The 22,904-nt window shown below is 36.0% G+C and overlaps 1 long non-coding RNA gene across 1 annotated transcript; it reads right to left on the reverse strand.

The window, feature by feature from the left end:
- Positions 1-1,030: 1,030 nt before the first annotated feature.
- LOC119544167 lies at positions 1,031-4,807 on the reverse strand. The gene is made up of 3 exons (XR_005218781.1): positions 4,676-4,807; positions 3,656-3,733; positions 1,031-1,108 (listed from the first exon to the last, which is right to left on the reverse strand). It is a non-coding gene; the product is annotated as an uncharacterized LOC119544167 (long non-coding RNA).
- Between the last annotated feature and the right edge of the window lie 18,097 nt (positions 4,808-22,904).

The raw sequence follows: 22,904 nt of genomic DNA on the forward strand, positions 1-22,904 counted from the left end.
TATTGGCGAAGTGTAGCGGTGGAGATCAAATACAGTGATTCGTTTAGACATGTATTATAGTTTGCTGATGGCAGATATGCAGACAAACGGATACATTGCAAAAACATATTGTTGAGTGAGAAAAGCAGGTTGTATGACTTTTGTGGGGGGGGATACAATAATACTCTAATTCTATCCATCTATCTATCTATCTATCTATCTATCTATCTATCTATCTATCTATCTCAAACAATAATACTCTATCTCAAACAATAATACTCTAATTCTGTCTATCTATCTATCTATTTATCTATCTATCTATCTATCTACTCTGAAGGATACACATTAAATTCATCAGATCATAACAGAGTGACCTCTGAGGGCAAGGAAAGGGAACTGGAATTGAGAATAAGGATTGAAAAGGACTGAAGAATTTATTTGGATCTTTTTCTGTCATAAAAGTAATTATAATAAAGAGTGGATTGATAGTCAGAAATCTTATTTTCTCATCATCAGAATGATGTGGGAAGGAGAAAATTCAAGTTCTGAGAAGTGCAAATGAGGCCCCTGTTGCTTCCTGAGTGGCTCTTCAAAATCAGTGGCACATTTATGATGCAATGCTACATTATTAAAAAAAAACCCACAGTAAAAATGGTATTCACGACATTTATTGCTTTGTATTTATATCAAATGAATGCAAATGAAGACAAAAATGGAATTCTGAAGAGTAGAAGAATTGTGGTAGGAGTGGTGGAATTGTGAATGATTTTTAAAACCCTTTTTTTTTTTTCAGTTAATGCAATAGTTGAAAAAAAATATTAAATCAGTGAAGGTGTCCACTCCCTTGTTCTCTTGAAAATTATTCAAAACTGAAAGGAGAATAAGAAATATAAGCATGCACTTCATTTTCCACAATGAACCTAAGAGATATTTGTAAATGTGTCCACTGTATATGAAGAAAAACACCTATGGGAAGTTTTCTTCTTACCTTCTTTTCTGGCTGCCCCTCTTCCTTCTCTGCTCTGCTTGAGGTGAAGCAGTTCCTACGTTGCATCTCTCCTTGCGGGGTTCTGTTACCCTTTGGAATTCAGTTCATCTGGTTGCCTTTAGAATTCAGCCGTCTGATGGGCTTACAAAAGAGTTTAGGTTTGGGAATTATTTGTTTTTTTGCTTGTTGTTTGGTTGGGAATGCCATTCTTCTGAAGTTTGCTACATTGCATGTGGGCCCAAATAAAGTTTTATCTAAAAGTGATATATATTTTTAGAAGGATAGGAGGAGGGAAAGGGGATAAGTCATCTAAAATCCTCATCTGTTAAATAAAATTATTGTGGCTAATGCTTAAAACTGATGACTCAACAGATAGTAGTGGATAATACTAGAAGAATGTTAGAAGATTTGAAGTAATTGCCTCTGAGAAGTAAGATGGAGACAGTGAACAAATGCAAGGGGGAGCCAACAGGAGAATAAGTAAGAAACTGCTCCTTTATGTTAGAAGTCTTTTAGCATTATATGGCTTTTTAAGCTCTTTGCGGGTGTTAATTTGGTCAGAATTTAAAAAGCATTAGTATATTTTTACAGGTGATGAAACTTCTTTTAAATAAGGAATTTAGTTGTTGTTTAAGTGAAATTAAATATATGGCCAATGTAAAAACATTCAAGTGACATAGAATCACGAGAGAGAGAGAGAGAGAGAGGGAAGAAGGAGGAGAAGGAGGAGAAGGAGAAAGAGGAAGGGAGGGAGGAAGGAAGGAAGGAAGGAAGAAACTTATTTAAAAATGATGATCCTCCCAATAATCTCACCATGGAAATACAAAGAATGGGAGGATAGACAAATCAATAGATTGAGAGATTATGTGTATCTATATCCATATGTGTGTGTGTGTATATATATATATATATATATATATTACATTATAAACAATTTTTCCTTTCTTAAAAACTATATGGTATTATATATTATATATAGTTTTTCTTTGTTAAAATAAAATAGGTATATTTTAAAAAGCAATGAGTGTACTAATCTCCTTAAACTTCCCATATCTTCATTACTGGACAGAAATTAAAAATGAAACCCAGAGGCATTAAAGGTTTTTCCCTAAAATAACACAGCTAAATTATGACAAAGTTGGGACTATGGCTCAAATTTTCTGAGCTTCATTTCAACACTCTTTTTCAACTCACTAGGTTGTTTCATTGTCTAAATTTTAGACATCAGTTGGCTTTGGGCATGCTATTATAATGGATTTTCACTAGAGTGCTGCAGATATATTTTCTGGAACCATATCTAATTTTATCACCTAACATTTAACAATTTTTGAAAATAGGAGAAAAATACTGTTAACACAGATGAGGATCAAGAATGATGGATCTTTAAAGGTCAGACTATTGTTCTGAGTACAGAATCTTGAATAACCAGATTTTTAAAATAATAGAGCTAAGAATGATACCAAAACAAGCTAGATTTAAATTTATATTTGTCCTATTTTTTTACAGTGACTGATAGATAAGAGTATCCATGAATTTTTCTAATTAGTGACCATGAACTGTGAGGAAAACATTTAAAAGAAATGTTAAAATTTTAAATATCATTAATAAAAATCTATGGAAGGGTCCATTTAAGCATTCTGGATTTGCAATTACAATGAATGACTCTAAATCATCTAAGCCACAATTAATATAAGCTTATGAGTATTTCTCAAGAGGACAGAATTGAAAGATGGCTGTTTTTGGTTTTTCTTATTTTTTAACTTTTTATTGCAAGCCATTTAGAGTCAATAATAGAACTTACACTTCACATTCAATTTCAAAGGCTTATAGATATATTAGGACTTGATGTTTGTGACTAAAGGATAAGTAAAAATGTGGATTACAAATTTGTTGTTCATTGATTATGTCAAAATACTCTTCCTGTATGCTGTTATTCATGAACAAAATTACTAACAATTACTTAATTAATTGTGAAGGAAAGAACAACTGCAATACTGCATTGGGGTATTTAGAGAAAGAAATGCTCTCTGATTTCTTTATTATACATACTGGCACATTTTAGTCTTTCAAAACCATCCTACATAATCCCAAAGGAAAATTACAAATTCATGTATAATTGCAAATGTTGTTGCTGTTCCTCCAAAATTTACATCTTGATTAGTAGTCTAGGGAACAGGCACAGATTATAATGGTCCCCTCCAGCCATCTGTAAATCAAGGTAAAATCAATTCTAAATTGCAACAGTGTAAGGGAGTCCAAGAAAGTTCTAAGGTTTTTCTTGCTGACTACTTCAATGAATTTTTTGTTTTATTTTGCCCTAAAATAATTTCTTATAAGTTTTTATATTCTCTGGCTTTCCCTCATTTTCCGGTACCCAACTTAGTGATTTGGTGCAAGGATGCTCTTTTGGGGGCTTAAAGATTGGTCATTGTAGATGTAGGTGGACATCAGATGTAGGTGGTGCATGAGTAGGGTACCCAACTCATTTCTGTTCACCTGAGATTGTTTTGGTTTTAAAACAGAAAGTCCCGCATTCTGAGAACCCCCTCAGTCCCCAGGAAACTGGGACTTTTGGTCCCTCTAGTTCTTGGTGGTGTGAGCTCATTCATAAGTGGAATATCTATCAAACCTAGCAGAATACACCAGAATTTTGCTAAGATTGTCTTTCTGAAGACTCGTTTTACTTACATGCTGAGCAGCTCTGTGGATGAATGGTTCTTTCCCCAAAACTCATCTTTCTTATCCACTGGCCAAAGAGTATGAAACCTGATTTAATACACAATAACTCATTCTCTGTTAATTATGGACACATCAAAACATTTAATTTCAGGTGTTGATCTGTCATTTGTTAATTGGAATGACTGAAGTTCAGGTATTTTCTGAGGACTATAAAAACATAGCACTAAAATCAAACTTCATCTCCATTTCCATTTCATAAATGTGTGCATTCACCACACAACTGTGTTAGAAGACAAAATAGATAGGACTGAAATGTTTCATTTTGATTAAAAGGTCTTATTTTTAAACAATTTCCTAAAACTTTAATTTTCATGTGTAGCTTTTTCTGTAGAACCAAAGTGATATTTTTAATTCTTACCCATAAATACCAGAATACATTAAAGTAAAATTTATATTCTTGGTAAAATATCAGACTGTTCTGTGGTTAATAATACAGATGTTTATGTGTACTGTCTTTACTGCTTATTTTAGTTTAACCACTGCTCTCTCATTTACTTAATGATACATCACATAATCATGGGTTGTTCTTATTAAGATTTCATAATTTATGTTAGCATCAATTATTGACATATCCATAATGACCTGAACACAATTGTAAGGTAAAAAACAGAAAGTCTTACAATGACATGCTAATGATTGTTAAAGCTACCCACTGCATTCAGCTCTCACAAACTGTTGGCACTACTGATCTCCACAAACTCCTGCCCTTCCTAGTCTGTCCTTTTCCTGTGTTACTTTCCTTTCCATTTTTATTTAGTGGGCAGTTTGAATCACAACTCCCTGTTAAAATGCACACTCATTTCCTTCTCAATGCATAAGGAACAGCCATACATCTTAGCATTGCGCCTTAGTAGAAGGTAACCAGCCCATTATCTCTATGCTTAGAAAGTCAGTCCTTCCTCCCCCACCCCCTCCCTTCTTCACATTTAGTAAACATATATTAAGTTTATCTTCGTGGTCGGTACCTACCAAACAAACTGTTGGTTTCTCTTTTACCATAGAAAGGCTTCTTTGTCATTCACTATGAGAAGCAAGTTTTTCCAATTCAGTTATACTGAAGTCCTTTATTTGGATTTACATGCTTCTTGCCGTCTCATAATCATTCTATCCCCATTGTTGACTTGAAATTATGGAGCATTCAAGTTGTCTTATTAATCTGTTTTCTGGTCTTGTTTCATTTCCTTGACAGCCCCGCTTCCCTGCAATTATCTCCTACCTTTGTCCCACTGTTTCCCAATACACAGAGAGAAAACAGATACTCTCAGGCAAATATTCCCTTGAATACCAGTCTCTCTCCGTGAACTGATTCATATTTACATCATTACACCCTTTCTACTTCAAATTTAAAAAAAATGCTACTCCACCAGCCCCATCTTTTACAATTGTCTGAGCAGAACTTCTCTGTATTTTTTAAATGTTTTTGTTAGAGAAGTTGTAGGTTTACAGAAAAATCATGTAGAAAATACAGAGCTCCCATATACCATTCTCACAATAGTTTCCTTATTATTAACACTTTGAATTAGTGTTGTACTTTTGTTAAAACTGAGGAAATAACATTAAAACTGATGAAATATTATGACACTATTAAATATATTCCATTGTTTACATTAAGATTCATTGCTTGTATTGTATAATGTTTTTTTAAAAAAATTTTTGTTCAAATAACATATACAGAACCTGAAATTTCCCCTTTAACCATGTTCAAATACATAATTCATTGGTATTTTGTTACCATCACCACCACCCATTACCAAAACTTTTCCGTTATCCCAAATAGAAACACTGTGCCAATTAAGTGTTAACTCCCCATTCCATAACCCCATCCTGGTCCCTGGTAACCTGTATTCCAGTTTCTGGGTCTATGAATTTGTTTATTCTATTTCATATCAGAGAGATCATACAATATTTATCCTTTAGTGTTTAGCTTATTTCACTCAACATAATGTCCTCAAGCTTCTCCCATGTTCCATTTATTTAGGTCTTCTTTGATTTCTTTTAGCAGTGTTTTGCAGTTCTCTGTGTACAAGTCCTTTACATCTTGGTTAAATTTATTCTTAGAAATTTTATTCCTTTAGTTGCTCTTGCAAATGGAATTTTTTTTTCTTGATTTCCTCCTCAGATTGCTCATTACTATTGTATAAAAACACTACTGCCATTTTGCTGAATTCACTTATTAGCTCTTATTAGAGATTTTTTGGGACTTTCTGTACATATAGGATCATGCCATCTGCAAACAGTGAAAGTTTTACTTCTTTCTTTCCAATTTGGATGACTTTGACTTCTTTTCTTTGCCTAACTGCTCTGGCTAGAACTTCCAGCACTCTACTGAACACCAGTGGTGACAGTGGGCATCTGTTTCTTGCTCCAGATCTTAGAGGAAAAGTGTTCAGTCTTTTGTCACTGAGTATGATTTTGGGCATGGGTTTTTCATATATGCATTTTATCACCTTGAGGAAGTTTTCTTTTAATCCTATTTTTGAAGTGTTTTTATCAACAAAGATACTGGATTTTGTCAAATGCCTTCTCTGCATCAATCGAGATGATCATGTTTTTTGCCCTTTGTTTCATTAATGTGGTATATTAAATTAATTGATTTTCTTATGTTGAACCAGCCTTGCATACCTGGGATAAAACCCACCTGATCATGCATAATTCTTTTAAGGTGCTGTTGGATTCAATTTGTAAGTATTTGGTTGAGGAGATTTGCATCTATATTCATAAGAGAATTAGTCTGTAATTTTTTTTCTCTCAGTATCTTATCTGGCTTTGGTGTTAGGGTGACATTGGCCTGACAGAATGGGTTAGGTTGTGCTCTATCCTCTTTAATATTTTGGAAGAGTTTGAGCAGGATTGTTTTTAGTTCTTCTTAGAATGATTGGTAGAATTCACCTGTGAAGGTATCTGGTTTTGGGTTTCTCTTTGTTGGCAGATTTTTGATGACTGATCTAATCTCTTTACTTGTAATCGTCTGTTGAGGTCTTCTATTTCTTCTAGAGTCAGTGTAGGTTGTTCGTGTGTTCCTAACAATTTGTCCATTTCATCTAGGTTGTCTAATTTGTTGGCATACAGTTGTTCATACTATCCTCTGATGATCCTTTTTATTTCTGTGGGGTCATTTCTTAATTTATTTTTTTCTTTGTTAGTCTACCTAAGTGCTGTCAATTTTACTGATCTCAAAAAAACCAAACTTTTGGTTTTGTTGATTCTTTCTATTGTATTTTTTATTCTCAATTTCATTTATTTATGCTCTAATCTTTGTTATTTATTTCTATCATCTTATTTTGGGATTAGTTTGCTCTTCTTTTTCTGGTTCCTCCAGGTGTGCAGTTAGGACTTAGATTTTAGCTCTTTCTTCTTTTTTAATGTAAGCATCTAGGGCTATAAATTTCCCTCTCAGGACTGTTCTTACTGCATCCCATAAGTTTGATAGATTGTGTTCTCATTTTCATTCATCTCGAGATATTTACTAATTTCTCTTATAATTTCTCCTTTACCCACTGATTTAGAGTGTTGTTTAACTTCCATATATTTGTGAATTTTCCAGTTCTCTGCCTGTTATTGATTTCCAGCTTCACTCCATTATGAGAGAACAAATGGTTTGTATAATTTCAATCTTTTTAAATTTATTGAGACTTAGTTTGTGACCCAACATGTGGTCTACCCTGGAGAATGAAACATGTGCACTTGAGAAGAATGTATACCCTGCTCTTTTCTGGTACAATGTTCTGTATATGTCCGTTAAGTCTAGTTCATTTATCATATTGTATGAGGGTGATGTTGGCCTTATAGAATGAATTAGAGAGTGTTCCCTCCTCTTCAATTTTTTGGAAGCATTTGAGTGGGATTCGTGTTAATTCTTGGAGTATTTGGTAAAATTCCTCTGTGAAGCAATCTGGTCCTGGGCTTTTCTTCATTGGGAAGTTTTTGATTACTGATTCAATCACTTGACTAGTTATTGGTTTGTTGAGATCTTCCATTTCTTCTTGTCACTGTTGGTAGTTTGTGTGTTTCTAGGAATTTGTCTGTTTCCTCTAGGTTATCTAATTTGTCTGCACACAGTTGTTCATATTATCTTCTTATAGTCCTTTTTATTTCAGTGGGATCAGTAACAATGTCCCCATTTTCATTTCTGATTTTGGTTGTCTGTGCCCTCTCTCTTTTTTAATTTGTCAGTCTAGCTAAAGGTTTGTCAATTTAATTAATCTTCTCAAAGAACCAACTTTTGGTTTTGTTGATACTCTATTACTTTTTATTCTGTTTCTTTTAATTTTGCTCTTATCTTTCTTGTTTCCTTCCTTCTGCTTGCTTTAGTTTAGTTTGCTCTTCTTTTTCTACTTCTTCCAGTTTTGAAGTCAGGCCTCTAACTTGAAATCTCTATTCTGTTTTTAATTTAAGCATTTAGAGCTACAAATTTCTCTCTCAGCATTGCCTTTTCTGCATCCCATGTGTTTTGGTATTTTGTATTTTCATTTTCATTTGCCTCAAAATATTTCCTAATTTTCCTTGTGATTTCTTTCTTAGCCCATTGGTAATTTAAGAATATCTTGTTTAATTTCCACATACTTGTGAATTTTCCATTTTATCTCTGTTGTTGATTTCTAGATTCATTCCACTGTGGCCAGAGAAGATACATTATATGATTTCAGTATTTTTCCATTTATTGAGACTTGTTTTGTGACCTAACATATGATCTATTCTGGAGAATCATCCATGTGCACTTGAGAAGAATGTGCTTGTGACCTTGGGAATTTCTCTGATTTAGAAATTGGGATGCCCCCTCTACTGTCTATGAAATAGACTTTTTCACCTCCAGAGTGCTCCACTGTATGATTTAAAGCAGGTAATCCTTTGCCTTGGGCCACTTTGATTTGACTGTTTCTTACACTGCTGTAGCTGTCCATGAGTTGCTTCTGGCTGAAGGGCAAGTCTGGGGAGGGTGAGCTAGAGATGAGTTTCCTGGTTCAGTCTTTTGGGATGCCACGTGGGAGATTGGCATGAACATATTCACACCCCATTCTATGCACAGAGGTTAATCTGTTCTCTCTGGACATCACCAGGGACCCACAGTGGGGGCACAAACTGGCTCTACACCACAGCCCAGAGTGCCAAGGAAGGCACCAGCTAAGGTGTCATAAGCTCTTGTACCATTTTGAAATCTGCATTTCTCAATTTGGCCCTCGCCCAGTTACTGCAACACTTTATCTTCTGGATTTTTGTGGAAGATGGTTCTGCCAGTTTCTGCTAGTTGTTCAAAGATTCTGTGGGAAAAAAGCACCCCAGAGCATCATATGTTGCCATCTTGGTTTTCCAGAATCCTGATTTATTTTTGTATCCTTAGGGCCAATAACAACACTCAGGACTTTTTGGCAATCAGTAATTTCATTGAATGAATGAATGAATGAATAGTAGGAAGTTTAAATAATGCTAGATATGAACTATCAGTGCTAAAAATGGAAGATAGAAATTATTTTGACCTCTAAACATTTAATCACGCAATATCTGAATAGGGTGTTGAAGGTACTTAAACCATGTGGATGGATTATATTTGGTATTGAAATTTTTATAATTCCACTAACAACTATCTGTCCACACATACCCTGACCCCATGTAAATGTGTAATAGCTATGCCTTTAAACTAATGACAGAGATATCTAGGGCATTGCTCTATTTTCTAGAAGACTAAGATTCACCCTAATCATGGTTTAAGGAAATGTGGACAGAGATACTTTCAATGTGATTGATGATTTCTATTCACACTAGTGTTCCTATGAAATCACATGGAATATAATTTGGTCATATTAAATTACTTTAAAACTGCATTGTTGCAATAATTTAAAAAGATTTGTGACATGCTTCCTTTCTTGAGAAGAAGGGAGTTAGTAATAATTAGTTCTTATGATTCATTTGAGGTTTGTTCAAATGGTATTAGTGAACTAGAAAGTTTCCTGCACTGTATCCACTTTTTTCAAGATGAACATAACTGCTAAATTATTATTATAGAATAATATGTTCTCATAACAAAATATGTGTTCATAAATCAGTTGATTTAGAAGATTATATAAAACACTTGCACTACCACCACCCAGAGATGATCATTACTGATATTTTCACATATAGCCTTCTTGACACGTTTCTATTTACATTTTTCAATATAAAGTACAAAAGTAGATTCATTATTATTCATAGTACTTTGTAAATTTCATTAAGATATATACCTATAAATGGCATTGCATGTGCAAAGGTAATAAACATGCATAAGGATATATAGATGTATATGTTGACATAGATGTAGTCATGGACATAATCACAGACATAGATATTGATGTAGATGTAGATGTAGGTACAGTCAAGCCAAAGCATGGTGATTTCATCTAGCTGATTGACCAGTGAGTGCCAGGGTATATATTGCTGGCCAATGAGCATGACAGGAAGTTTGCTGAGGCTTCTTAGGATTGTTTCTTCACTATTAAAATAATTATGAAATAAAACTTTTTTCTGACTCCAACCTTGACTGTCACTTGATATCTGGAACTATGGCAGTTTAGGACCATGAGGAAGCCAAATGCATACTCTGAGAATGTTACAGTGGGAAAGATGGAAAGAAGCTGGAAAGATGGGTTCTTGCTTATGTCAATGAGCCAGTGAATTAACCAACCCTGGAATTATCTTACCTCTATAGTTTTGTTATTTAGTTAAGTATCCTTACTGCCTAAGGCAGTCGTCCTCAAAGTGGGCAAAATTGAGAGGTCCCTGAGACCATTTCAGGGAGTCCATGAATTCAAAATTATTTTCATAATAATATAGGATATTAGTTACCCTTTTCACTCTCATTGTTTCAGAGTGTATAGTGGCGTTTTCCAGAGGCTATGTGTTGTGTTATATGGCAACACATTGAATGCAGGTACAGATTTGAGAATCCAGCTGTATTCTATTAAGGCAGGCATAAAGAAATTTGCAAAAATATAAAATGATGCTATTCTTCTCATTACATTTTTTAATGTTTTGGAAAATATTGTTTTGTTTTCACAAAAATATGCTACTTCAATATGCGATAGGTTTATTTTTATTTTTAAATGAATTAATAAATACATATTTTAAAACTTCCTTAAATTTATGGTATGGCAAATACCAGTAGATAAAATCCCCATGAACAAATCTCTTTGGGATCCTCAGTAATTTTTAAGTGTAAGGTTCCTTGATAACCACAATTTTGAGAATCACTGGTCTAAGGTAATGTATCTTCATTGTCTTCAAGCAGTGAATAAGCCTTAGTCATCATCATCATCATTACAGTTATTACTATATTTCTTTGAGGGAGGTGGTGGTGGGTTCAGTCTATTATTTTTGCCAGAATGATTTTGGAATTTTTAATTTATTCTTAAATTAAAAGGATATTCGTTCAGAATTGTTCCCAAGATGTACAATGATTAGACATTTCTCTCTTCTTTCTGTTCTTTTAATTTTTTTTCCATTCATTTTGTCGGGAATAAAAAGATCCCTTTTGATCTGCACACATTTCTTTCTTCCTTTCAAAACAGGTTTATTTTTTCTTTCTATTTTATTTTTACTTACTTTGTGTTGACTTCTCAGACTTTTTATACATTATCCCTCCTCTTTTCTCATCTCATTGTTTTATCACTGTCTTTTTCATCTTCATTCTGGGAGAAATGCTTGTCTGTTCTCCACAATAGTGATTTAATTTAAGCCAGCATCATTTCTACTTCAATTTAATCTGCCATTCCTCTACTGTGTTTTTAGTATTCTTGCAATCCTTCTTTGTCTCATCTATCTTCCTTGTTATGCTGTTTTTTTGACTTTTTTTCTTGTCTTATAGGGACTATTTCTTACTGTAATCTATAGAGGATGCCAGCTTCTAGAAGCTTCATTGTTACTAAGTTCTACAGCATTTTTTTCAAAGATCCCCATTTTAATGATCCCTATTTTTTTTAAAGTAAACTCTATACAGACCTAGTATGTGAGTAGAGAGTTCAAGTGTGAAGCACGTTGTTCAGTTCTCTATCTCTGCTTCTTAATTTATAGCTGGAGTGGGAGTCAGGCTTGTATGTTCACCTCTACTTCCATCAAACTAGAATAGCATCTACTTCTGCCCTGGCCAGTCGTCTTTTCCACATATCTCCATGGCATGGTCCTCTGCAACTCTGGGCCAGCTGTGAAATGATACATTTCAGAGAATGCCCCATGCTATGTGCCATCCCCCATCCCAATGTCATCTGAACCCTTTATCCCAGGGACTGACCACCAACAGAATGCACTGCGACACAGTTGTTTTACTTCTGTTTTCTACCCAGCTGTTATCTGATATTTTCAGTCCTGGACTAATGGGAAGATGACGGTAGGGCAGGAGCTGAAAAGGGATAGGGGAAGGCAAACTGACTCACATGGCAATTTCTTGAGGGGCCCAAGGTAAGTTGAGACCACTGCATTGCACAACTGCAGGGGATAAATGGAGCTCTTTAGAGCCCAACTCCACAGAGCCCCTGGAACCCCATTCTAAATGACTATAGTGTGAATAGTACAATAGCACCCCTTAGAGTTGTGCAGCAGCATAGCACTGTGGGCCCAGTTTTCTATTTTAGTTTAGTTTAGTGTATTTTTATATTTTTGTACAAGTCACCTGCTTCTGAGGCAGTGAAGAAAAGATGGAGGATACACAAAGCAACATATTTTACCATATTTTCTAAGACTATCTATGTTTCAGAAAGAGCTGAAGTATTTAATGAATCTCATTTTGTTCATCTTTCAGAGAATGCTGATTTTTCAAAACTTTTGAATTATGTCTGCCTGTTTTAGTTTTCATGGCTTTTAACAGGTTTTGTGTGTGTGTGTGTGTCTTTCCTGCTTTCTTTACGGGTTTTTGATGCATGATGAGAGGGGTTTTGGGAGGCTAATATCCACTTCAGTTTTGAAAAGGGACCATAAGTTTAGAAATGTACTTAAAAAATGGGGTACACAAAAATGTTGTTGTAGTAAAACAAGGATATTTATTGAACATTTACTGTCATCCAGGCATTGTGTTAAGCTTTTGTATTTGAACTCATTGAATTTCTTCCAACCAGTAGAGATAAATTTTATCATTATACCTATTTTATCAATGAAGATATTTAGGCATAGAATGCCTATGTTGCTTTCTCAAAATCATTCAGCAAACAGGTTGTGGGATTGTGGTTCAAATATTTCAACAGCTAAGCAAATAATTAACATATTATTCTGCTTCCTTATGTAGTTTTAGTCTTTGCAAGGCCAACACTGGTTATTTGGAGTCAGGCTCGTTTGTTTAGCAAACAATTGTTTTTAAATTAGGTTAACATATTTCTGTCTTGATGTGGGTAAAAAAATCAAGCAAAGCTGGAGGAAACATTAGTATTTCACTGACAATACACTTTGTGAGTAGAGTGTGCCCTAGTTTTTCCTTTAAAATTCACACACACGTCACCTTTTGCCTTAAAAGCTACCTCTGTCATATCACATTATCAGGATCTCTTTACTCTGCTGAAGAAATACTTACCCTTGAATGACAATATTGTAAATGTTTAGGTTTTGTACTTTCATGACACCCACATGATTTCTTTATAAATATAAAATTATAAAAATAATCTGTTAGGTTAATAGAAAACTAGGAATTTTACTGCTCATAAGATGAATACTGAGAATTTACAGTGCCAGATCCTTTATCCTGCTCAAGTTTTCTACCAGGTGTATTTATTGTATTATATATACATACATACACACACATACACACACAAATATATATGGATCGTCACATGATTCAGTCTGAATTATGATATTCAAGTGCTTTTATTTCATTAAAACCAGTTGTCTTTAACTTGCCTTCTAAAAACAGGCGTTAATCGGTAAGAAAAATATCACAGGTATCTTCCTCTACATTCTTTTTTGTCAAAATAATGACTTGAATTTAGTATGAAAAATTAAGGTCGTTTGCTGCATACTATTGTTTTCCTTTTTATAAAAGAGTCCTTCTTTGTAATACGAACATGAGCAAAGAGATTAGCTGACAGTAAAAGCATTAGTGTATCTTGAAAAGGTGACTTTATGACAGCATAAAATTTGCATAGAATAGTGCATTCTGCTCCCACTTTAATTCCTCACATTTGGTAGGGAACGTAGTTACCTAATGCCAAAGGAAATAAAGCCTTCTTCATAATTATGACTATTATTTTTAATAACAGTAATGGTGAATCATGCCTATGCCTCATTGGGCATGGGGGTTCAGGAGTTAGCATGTTATTGATGGGAGTGGTAGGTAAAGTTAGGATAAAGATTTAGCTTTTGCTGTAACAATGGACCCCATTGTGGAGAAAGTGTTCATTTCTCTCTCACTTAAGACTCAGGAAGAGCACAGTCCAGGTTGAAAGGTCTGCTCTGCAACATGTCAGTATCTCCCATCTGGTTGCTTTGCCAACCCCTAATGCCTTCTTTTCATCTGTATAGTTGAGGTTGGGTAATTAGAGCATCCGTGTGCTAGCACATGGAAAGGAGAAAAAGAGAAACCTTATGGCAAAGGACTTGTGTTTTAAGTTGAAGATAACCCAGAAGTTTCAAACCTCAGTCCCATTCATCTCATTGGCCCTTACTAAATGTTGAAAGCTGTTGTTTCTAAATTGGCAGCTGTGTGTGTGCCTAAGCTTTATTATTATGGATGAAGGGGAGAGTGAATTTTAGAGGACAATTAGCAGTTTCTGCCATACTGAGAATAGACAGTAATTGGTCTACTTTTTCACTTAGCTTTTCCTTTACAGAGGCACAGAATGTCTTCAGTAAATTGAGATGTTCCTTTTGTTCATTCACTTTCTGAATACCTATATTTACTGTGTGCATTGTGTTATGCTAAGAAATGTAGGATATACAAAGAAATAAAATGTAAGGTTTGTTAAGTTTAGAAGGTTATTTATTTTATCATTATATCCAATAGTTAACATCCATGTCTATAATTTTTATGTTGCAGTATTGTACTGCAGGTGCAGAAACTCGACAGACGGGATCAACTGTCACAATTCTCTGAAATACCCTTAATGGAAAGAATCAGGTTCCAAGATCCACAGGCCTGGATGAAGCCCAGGATTCAAGTTTTAATGTGAAAAGTCTTCTTGCAGCAACGATTCAGTGTCAACTTTTCAAATATCATCAGAATATTTTTGATCAAACCTTCTATCCAAATGGTGTCTTGGTTAGAAATAATGTCTAACTCAGTAGGAAATTTTGTCTTTTTTGACACAATACCACTAAGTTGATAATGCAGTCTAAAATCATACAATCATACCTCTTGGGGAGAGAGAAGAAATGAGCCATTCTATTCATTTTCAGGAGCAAGTCAAATAATCATATTATGCATGTAGGAAAATGATGATCCCATCAGTCAACAATTTCATTGACCAACCTTTCTAATGGGAAGATTGCTGACTGTCTATAAAACAAAGGTAACTTCAAAGGAATTTGATTCTATAAGCATCATCCATAGTTCAGATTGTTGCATGTATATAGCCTAATTTCCATCAGTGCTTGAGGTATGTAGTGGAAATTCTTTGACCTGAAGTTCCTTGGGCTATGGATGGGTGACCTTGGGCACATTACTTAATCTCTCTAGTCCTCTTACCTTCATCCGCAAAAACATGGTGGATGGTGAACTGAGTAGCATGGAAGAGGTCAAGAAGAACTCAGTGGTAACTCAGTTCCCTCGCATTCTCTTATTTTCTTAAATTTCTTTTTTTTTTTAGTTCAATATCTCTAAAGTGTTATTTTTCATCTGTTTGCTGTGAATTCTGCTCCACAGCAGAAAAGTTGGGTCTAGGCTCTTTCCAGAGACCAGTAATCTTTTGTGTGGGAGGCATTATAGCATGTTGATTTAAAGTGTAGGCTCCCAACGGTGAACTATGTTAAACCATGGACTATACTTAATAGTACAATTATAAAAATGCGCTTTCATCAATTGTAACAAGTGTACCACACCAACGCAAGGTGCTAATAATACGGTGGTATATGGAAATCCTGAATTTTATGCATAATGGTTTCATAAACCCACAACTTCTCTAATAAAAAGAAAAGTGTAGGCTCTGTACTGAGACTGCTTGGATCTATTTGTACCTCTTATTAACAGCGTGACCTTGGGCAAATTACTCAACCCCTCTAATTTTCAATGTTCTCAAATGTAAAATGTAAAAATGATACTATTGATCTTACAGGTTTTTGTGCACATTCAATGATATAATCTACATAAAGCACTTAGTACTCCGTCTGGCATTTAGTAAGTATTCAACAAATTTTATCACTATTAGTTATGATTCAGATATTAATAAATGTTTTCTAATGCATTTGGTGGTGATGGAGCACTGTTTTTAAAGTAGAAAATTTGTTACTTTTCATAAAGCAATGATATTAGTAGCTCCTGGACAATGAAGACTATATAGATGAAGTTAGTCTTTCATTCTTCTTTGGGAGTGACTATAATAGATTAAAAGTGCCTGCGTGCATGTGTGAGGGCCTGAGGCAGCCAGACCCCCTTTTCTGGCCTGGGGAGGTTGCTAGTTGGTTGAGGAGTGGGAAATGCAGAGAGTCTAAAAGCTAGGTTTTCATGTCGGCTCTGCCATTACTGACTGACTACATTTAGGCTTAACCTCTTTGAATATCAGTTGTCTCATTTCTAAAATGGAAATAATATTCCTCTAGAAGGAAGGATTTGAGAACTAAATGAGATACCTTAAAAGTGTTTGGCACAGAGGAGGGGCTCAGTATTCTAGGGTTTCCTTCTCCTTTTCCCTTATTTGTAATTTCCCTTTGGGTAGGTCATTAACCTTTCATAAACAAATATTTGAATATCAGCAATGAGGCTTATTAAATTCAATTTACTTGCAGATATTTTTTTCAGTTTCTTACTTTTGATTTAATTCAGGATAATTTTACAAAATAATTCTGTACTTTATATAACTGGAGTGTCCTCAACTTCTCTCAAGTTTGGGTGCTACCCTTCTTTTTAATGTACCAAATGATGTCTCAGCCTGATATGAAGGTAAGAAATTCAGTCTTCTCTCAACTATGCTTGGGAAATTTTAGAGAATGCTGGCACAGCGTGGCTGTGAGCTGTCAGGCTGAATTTTCCTACCAGGTGCTCTTGGTCTATTTGAGAGCACCTGGCTATCTGCTCGCAGTATCGCGTTGGTGATCTGGACTCTTTTTCCTACCCCATTATGGTCATAGCCTCTCTCTTCAATCCTTAAGTTTGCATTCATATCTTTTTTTTTTTTTTTTTTTTTTTTTTGACACAATACCACTTGAAATTACTGGTTGCTAAGCCTGGACTGAATACCAGGGGCTCAGTGGCAGGGAATTGTATCATAGACTAGGAAAACCTCTGAAGTTGGAATCAGGCCTCATAGTTGCTGTCGTTCATCAGCTGAACCGCATCCGAGGAAGACCCTGCGCGATCAGATTGCTGTCTCTGTTCTTAGGCTTCCGGGTTCCCATGGCCTGCCCGCGCTCAGAGCCCTGCTCCTTTCCGGCCTCCAGTTCTCCACGTTGCGTCCCCACAACTCCAGTCTCTCCAGCCCACCCACAGGAAGGCCCAAATGGATTTTTATATTAAATTCGCATCTTGAGCTCAAAATGATCCCCTTCCGCCTTCCTTTAAACTTAATTCTGTGGCACAGGTGAGAATTTTCTGTTCTCATTTCTCCATTCCAGGTGACGCTGCAAGACCTTTCACCAGGCCTGCGTATCCTGTTCCCTTGGTAACCCGCTGCTCACAGATGAGCAACTGTAGCTGTCAGCATTCGCGCGTGCGCACACGCAGACTCCGCCCAGACTTCTGCCGCTCTTTACATTTTATCTACTTATGGGCTTCAGTACACAACACACTTTCACATATTAATTAACCATCATCTTGAACCTGGTATGCACTAAAAACAGATTAAAAAAAAAAAAGCACTGAAATGTTTTAAAAGTTCTGAAAGTTTACATGCCTTTCCCAAGGATAAAATGCTCTTAAATATGAGAGCTCAAAATTAAACTTTGCTGTCTGACAACAAGCCGGTGCCCTGCCACCAAACTAAGCTACATCTCACAGATTTTTTTCTGGAGAATGGCATAACGATTAATTCCCAATAAAGTAGAGTGTCATGGTCATCTAATGTCCTCAACAAAATCAAATATTTGTTTTCAAATCATAACGACTTATTTTTAACAAATGTTTGTATGGAATTTTAGGAATACACGGTAGAAGCTTCTATCCACATACTGCAACATTTTGGTTTCAAAACCTTGTGGAATCTTATTTCCGACACATTTATGATCTAGAAGTCCCCAACGCCTGAGATTATCCTACAGTGGTATAAATGAAGTAGAGGTTTCATTGTTTATGAAATGTTCAGTGTAAGGAAGTGTTGGCAGTTGGTGCCAGATCGTGGGAGACTGTATATCCTGGTGCCTTTCCAAACCTGCCAAAAATATGCCAACTGCTAATTCTTAGTCTCCCTGGGAGGCAAGCAGATGAGAGCACAAAAATCAAACCCTGATAGGAAGGAAATGTTCAGAATCCAGGAGTGGATAAGACTCTATCTCAGGTCCATTAAGTAAGTGAAATGAAACTGGTGATTGTTGATAAGATTGGGTGGATTCTGCTTGTGGATTCTCTCTGGGTCTCCACACTATACTGCCGGTCACAACTCACAAAGATCATGCAGAACATGGTCATTAGCCACAGAACTACAGTACTGCTGGATTCTGAATTAATTACCACTAATGCCTCAGCGTATTAACTATAATTGATTCATGTCCAGTGAGCATCAATGTAAATTACAGACTTTTGGTTAATCAATTTTGTACTCACATATGCCAGTCACTGTCCAAAACTTATAATGCATCAGTAGATGACTGAATTAACAACTTTGTCAATATAATTTTTAATAAGAGATTTCCTGGTAATCTTGTTACATATATATATTTTTTCTGAAAACTTGGTTAGCCACAAAGAGAGAAACCAGGATAAAATAGTCTTGAGAGTGGTGGAAAATTCATTAAAATTCTCTGAATAATTTACTCATAGAAACAACTTTTCATGGCCTAATGATGAAACCAAAACTAACTGATGTGAGCCCAGAGCTACTCAGTGAAGGTTCCAGTCCAAAATTTTCTTAATTGACATCTGCCAGAACATGTAAACAGAAAAAAATTAAAAGCCGCCTAGGGTTCTGAAGTCTGTACTTAGTTTCATGCACATTTCTACCCAAGTTTTGTAGGACTAAGAAAGGGTTGGTGCCTTGAATCACAAAGCAATAACAAGACTTGCTTTCTCATCTGGGCTGGCATATGAGAAAACCACAAAACAATGCACTACTGACCCTGCAGGTGTACAGTCAACACTATAACAAAGAAACATTATTCCCCAGACTCTTTCTAGTGCTATTATCATTTAGGCTGAGACACAAAGAAGCAAACAAATGCTGAATGCTGGCTTTGCTTCTGTGCCTGTTTCTCTCGGGAGCCTGAATTGGGTCAAAGAAGTGTCAAATGGGAAGGAGATTGTAGGCCAGTTTTAGCCATCAGCTGATGTATCGAAAAGGAGGAGAGGAGAAAATAACTGGAGACAGTGCTTCAAGGCTGTGGTGAAGGTATTACTGGAAAATTCTGTTTTATATATGTATACATTTTTAAAATTATTTTCCATGTCAGTTGGTTTGCTTTTGTAATAATGACCAGGAAGGTAGGGCAGGACTGTTTCTTTTCATTAGAGAAAGGAAACTTCATTTTAATTTCTGCTGCCTATGAGCAGTTTGTATTTCAGACATGGATTTTATTGCCTCATCTAAAGAATTGTAAAACAGCAGCACCACATCCCTCAAGATTACCTCTTTCTGTAGTGGTTAACACAACAGCATGTCAGTTGAAATTCTTAAATATAAGGATTTAATTTTATTTTATGTCAAGCTCATTAGGTGAACCAAATTTCATGTGTCACTGCCGAGAAGCCAAGGAAATCTGAGGGCCATGCTAATGAAGTTTGATTACAGTTTTTCAAATAAATTGAGTGGTGACTTTACCAAAAGTACTGTTGATTTTATCAGTGCTTACATTTAGCTTCTGTGCTCTGCACAGTTTATAGCATTTCAGATAATTAAATACTACAACCTGTCTTATTAAGTAAATTGTATTTCTAGGCATTTTTCTTCAGTGGATACAAATAAAGTCATATATACAATAATATTCAAATTATAATTTGAGAGCACATGTGACCTCATAAAATCTTCACCTTCTTATAGTGCAACAAGACCTTTGTATGAGTTTCTCTGGGGGCTGTTTCACATGGGTTTAGCCCTACAAGCCTGCTTTCTCATCAGATTTAATTATCACACTGCAGATCACCCAACAGATCCTCCACATCTCAGCATAATCAACACAGTGGTTCAAAGGACAGCCAAAGAATAACCCTTGGACTGTTTCTTTCTGTCCCTTCCCATTCCAATCTATCATGCATCCCTATTGCCTGTATAAATCCACTCATTACTCTAAGATCTCAGCCATTTCAGTGTGATTCAGCCAACTTCCAGCAGCTGCTATCTGCCTCTCTGAGTCTGAGGGTTTTTTTCCAGAACCACAGAAGGCCATTCTGCCCACACTCAAGGCAACTGGAAATCCTGGGGAATTAGCAAACTCTCTACACCCCACATGCTACCGGTCCTCAACCAATGACTCTGGAATTGGTGTAAAAATACTCCGTATCCTGATTCCCCCAGTAGGATAATTCCAAGATGGGTGTTTCCCAGACTTTCCCTGTGAGATGAAGCTCCAGTTGCCCACCGTGGTAGTTTACTTAATAATACTCCATTACTGGCTGCCTTCCGTTCCTTGTCTCACCCACCCACGCCGCTACCAGTGTTCCCTGTGAGCCCCAAATAAACTACTTGCATTTCAGTTTTTGTCTCCGAGTATCCCTTTGGGGCAACGCAAACTATGCATTCAAGATATATCCCCAAATTCATTATCCCCCTCTATCTTTTAGCCACCACTCTAGTCACTGCCTTGACAATTGTAAGAGTCTTAAAAATGATCTTAGCACAAATATCAATGCTTGTCTGGAGCTTCCTCTGCAAGTCATTGCTTTAAGAGCTGGTAGAATACAAGAATATACTATAAGAAGATTCACTCATTTGATTCATTCCTAATTTTTTAAAAAGTGCCTAACTGTGAGTGTCTAGCAAGATAAGGGAAAGAGAGACTGAAGAACAAAGAAGGGGATTCTTCCATATGGGTCATGCATAGTTCAAGTCAAATTTATTCTTAGGGTATTGAACCTCTTGTGAGTTTTCTGGTTAGTCAATGATATCCTCTACAGGTAATGAAATTTTCCTCTTCCTTTTCCAGTATGTATAGGCCTATACAGTTGTGTTTTCTAATTGCAGAGACTGGTTGCTGGGGATTAAATCATGTCCCTCAGAAGACATGTTCGAATCTTAACTCCGGGTCCTGTGGGTGTGAACCATTTGTGAATAGAATCTTCAAAGATCTACTAAGATGAGGCCAAATTGAATCAGGGTGGGCCTTGATCCAATATAACCTCATAAGCAAAGGGAATTTGGGCACAGGAATAGAAGCTCCAGGAGGAGACAGAAATAAACAGGCTGCCATGTAACAGAGGCAGAGAGTAGTTGCCAGCAAGCCACCACCAGGACACTGCAGGCTTCAAAGGAGGCATGGCCTGTGACCCCTGCGTTTAAGACTTCTAGTCTCCAAAACTGGCAGTTCAGACAATAAATTCCCGACGTTTATGCCAACTACGTTGTAGTATTTTGTTATAGCAGCTCTGGCAATCTGAGACACTGGTCTTCCAGATTACTAATTGTGGGGTATCAATATCTTCTTCTTGTTCCTGAACTCAGTAAAAGTGCTTCTACTCTTTTAGCATCTATGTCTGAAATTGCCTTTTGTAGATTGCTGTTATATATGCAATATAGAAGGGTAAAAATCCTATCGAGGATGATTCCAACACATTCTAATAAGGAATGCTATGCTACTAAAGGATTTGTTTTTGTCCTCTTATTATCTCTATATACGTTTGGAATATATTTTGATTGGCTCTCTATGTTAACCATCCTTCCATTCTGGAGGGGAATTCCATTTGGTCATGGTGTATTATCTATTTATTTCTCTGTGTAGTCGTTCAATTCCTAGGACAGTGGTTTTCAAGCTGTTCCTAGAGGTTCAGCAGATGCATCTCAGGAGCCACTGGAGGGGAAGAATAGCACAGAGGAGCTAAGACTGTGCCCCCCACTCTCCTCCAGTTGCACTCTCCATCTGTTTCACATACTGAATTTTTACATTTTAGGCATCTAAATATTTTGCTGTCTACATGAAAGCCATTTGCCAAATCCCCTGCTTCCTTGCTACCAGAACCTCAATTTTGTACAGGCATTGCTGGGCAATGCTCCTAGTCAAAAGAGATGAATTATGATTTCTATTACTATTATTTGCATTATACCACAATTCAAAAAAATGAAGACATGTGTATGAGTAATTCATTGCTGTAGAAAAGCAGTGATGTAAATAATAACTAACTGTAAATTAAAATTGTATTGTATATACAGAGTGACCAGGTCTCCAGTGAACACGGAAACCACATGCCGGGACAAGCGAACCTAGTGTAAAGACCTTTCCCAAGCAGCTGAAAAATAAAAATTGAACTGCTGAAATATGGGCAAGTTGCAGCCTCCTGCCATTTTTCTCTTCTCCATAGTTTTCACTAATATGAACTTGGTCAAACAGTGGCATGAAAGTCTTCTCTTATGAATTGCTTCCGCAAAACTTCACAGTGACTTCTTTGATCAATCAACTGAAATTTTCTGTATCAGGCAAAAAAAAAAAAAAAAAAAAAAAAAAGTACTACATGTGTTTATTTATTTTTGTTCAAAGAGAGAAAGAAAAAAAAAAAAACAAACAAAACTGTAAGTGGCTCCATTCAAGGTTGTGTTTCTCATTGCAAAAAACAGCCACAAGTTACACTATTGCCAAGAAATTTGTAACAGGCGCCTTCAAAGATAAAGAGAAATATTATTGTTAGAGATAACACATGATGAGCCACTAGCAACTTCCTTTATCAAGTGATACTGTTGGACATTATGTTACTAACCTCCCTGGTGTTTACAGTGGAAGGACAGCTACTATCACCTGTGCATGC

The sequence above is a fragment of the Choloepus didactylus genome, chromosome 9 (genome assembly GCF_015220235.1).
Source record: "Choloepus didactylus isolate mChoDid1 chromosome 9, mChoDid1.pri, whole genome shotgun sequence".
NCBI classification, from domain to species: Eukaryota; Metazoa; Chordata; class Mammalia; order Pilosa; family Megalonychidae; genus Choloepus; species Choloepus didactylus.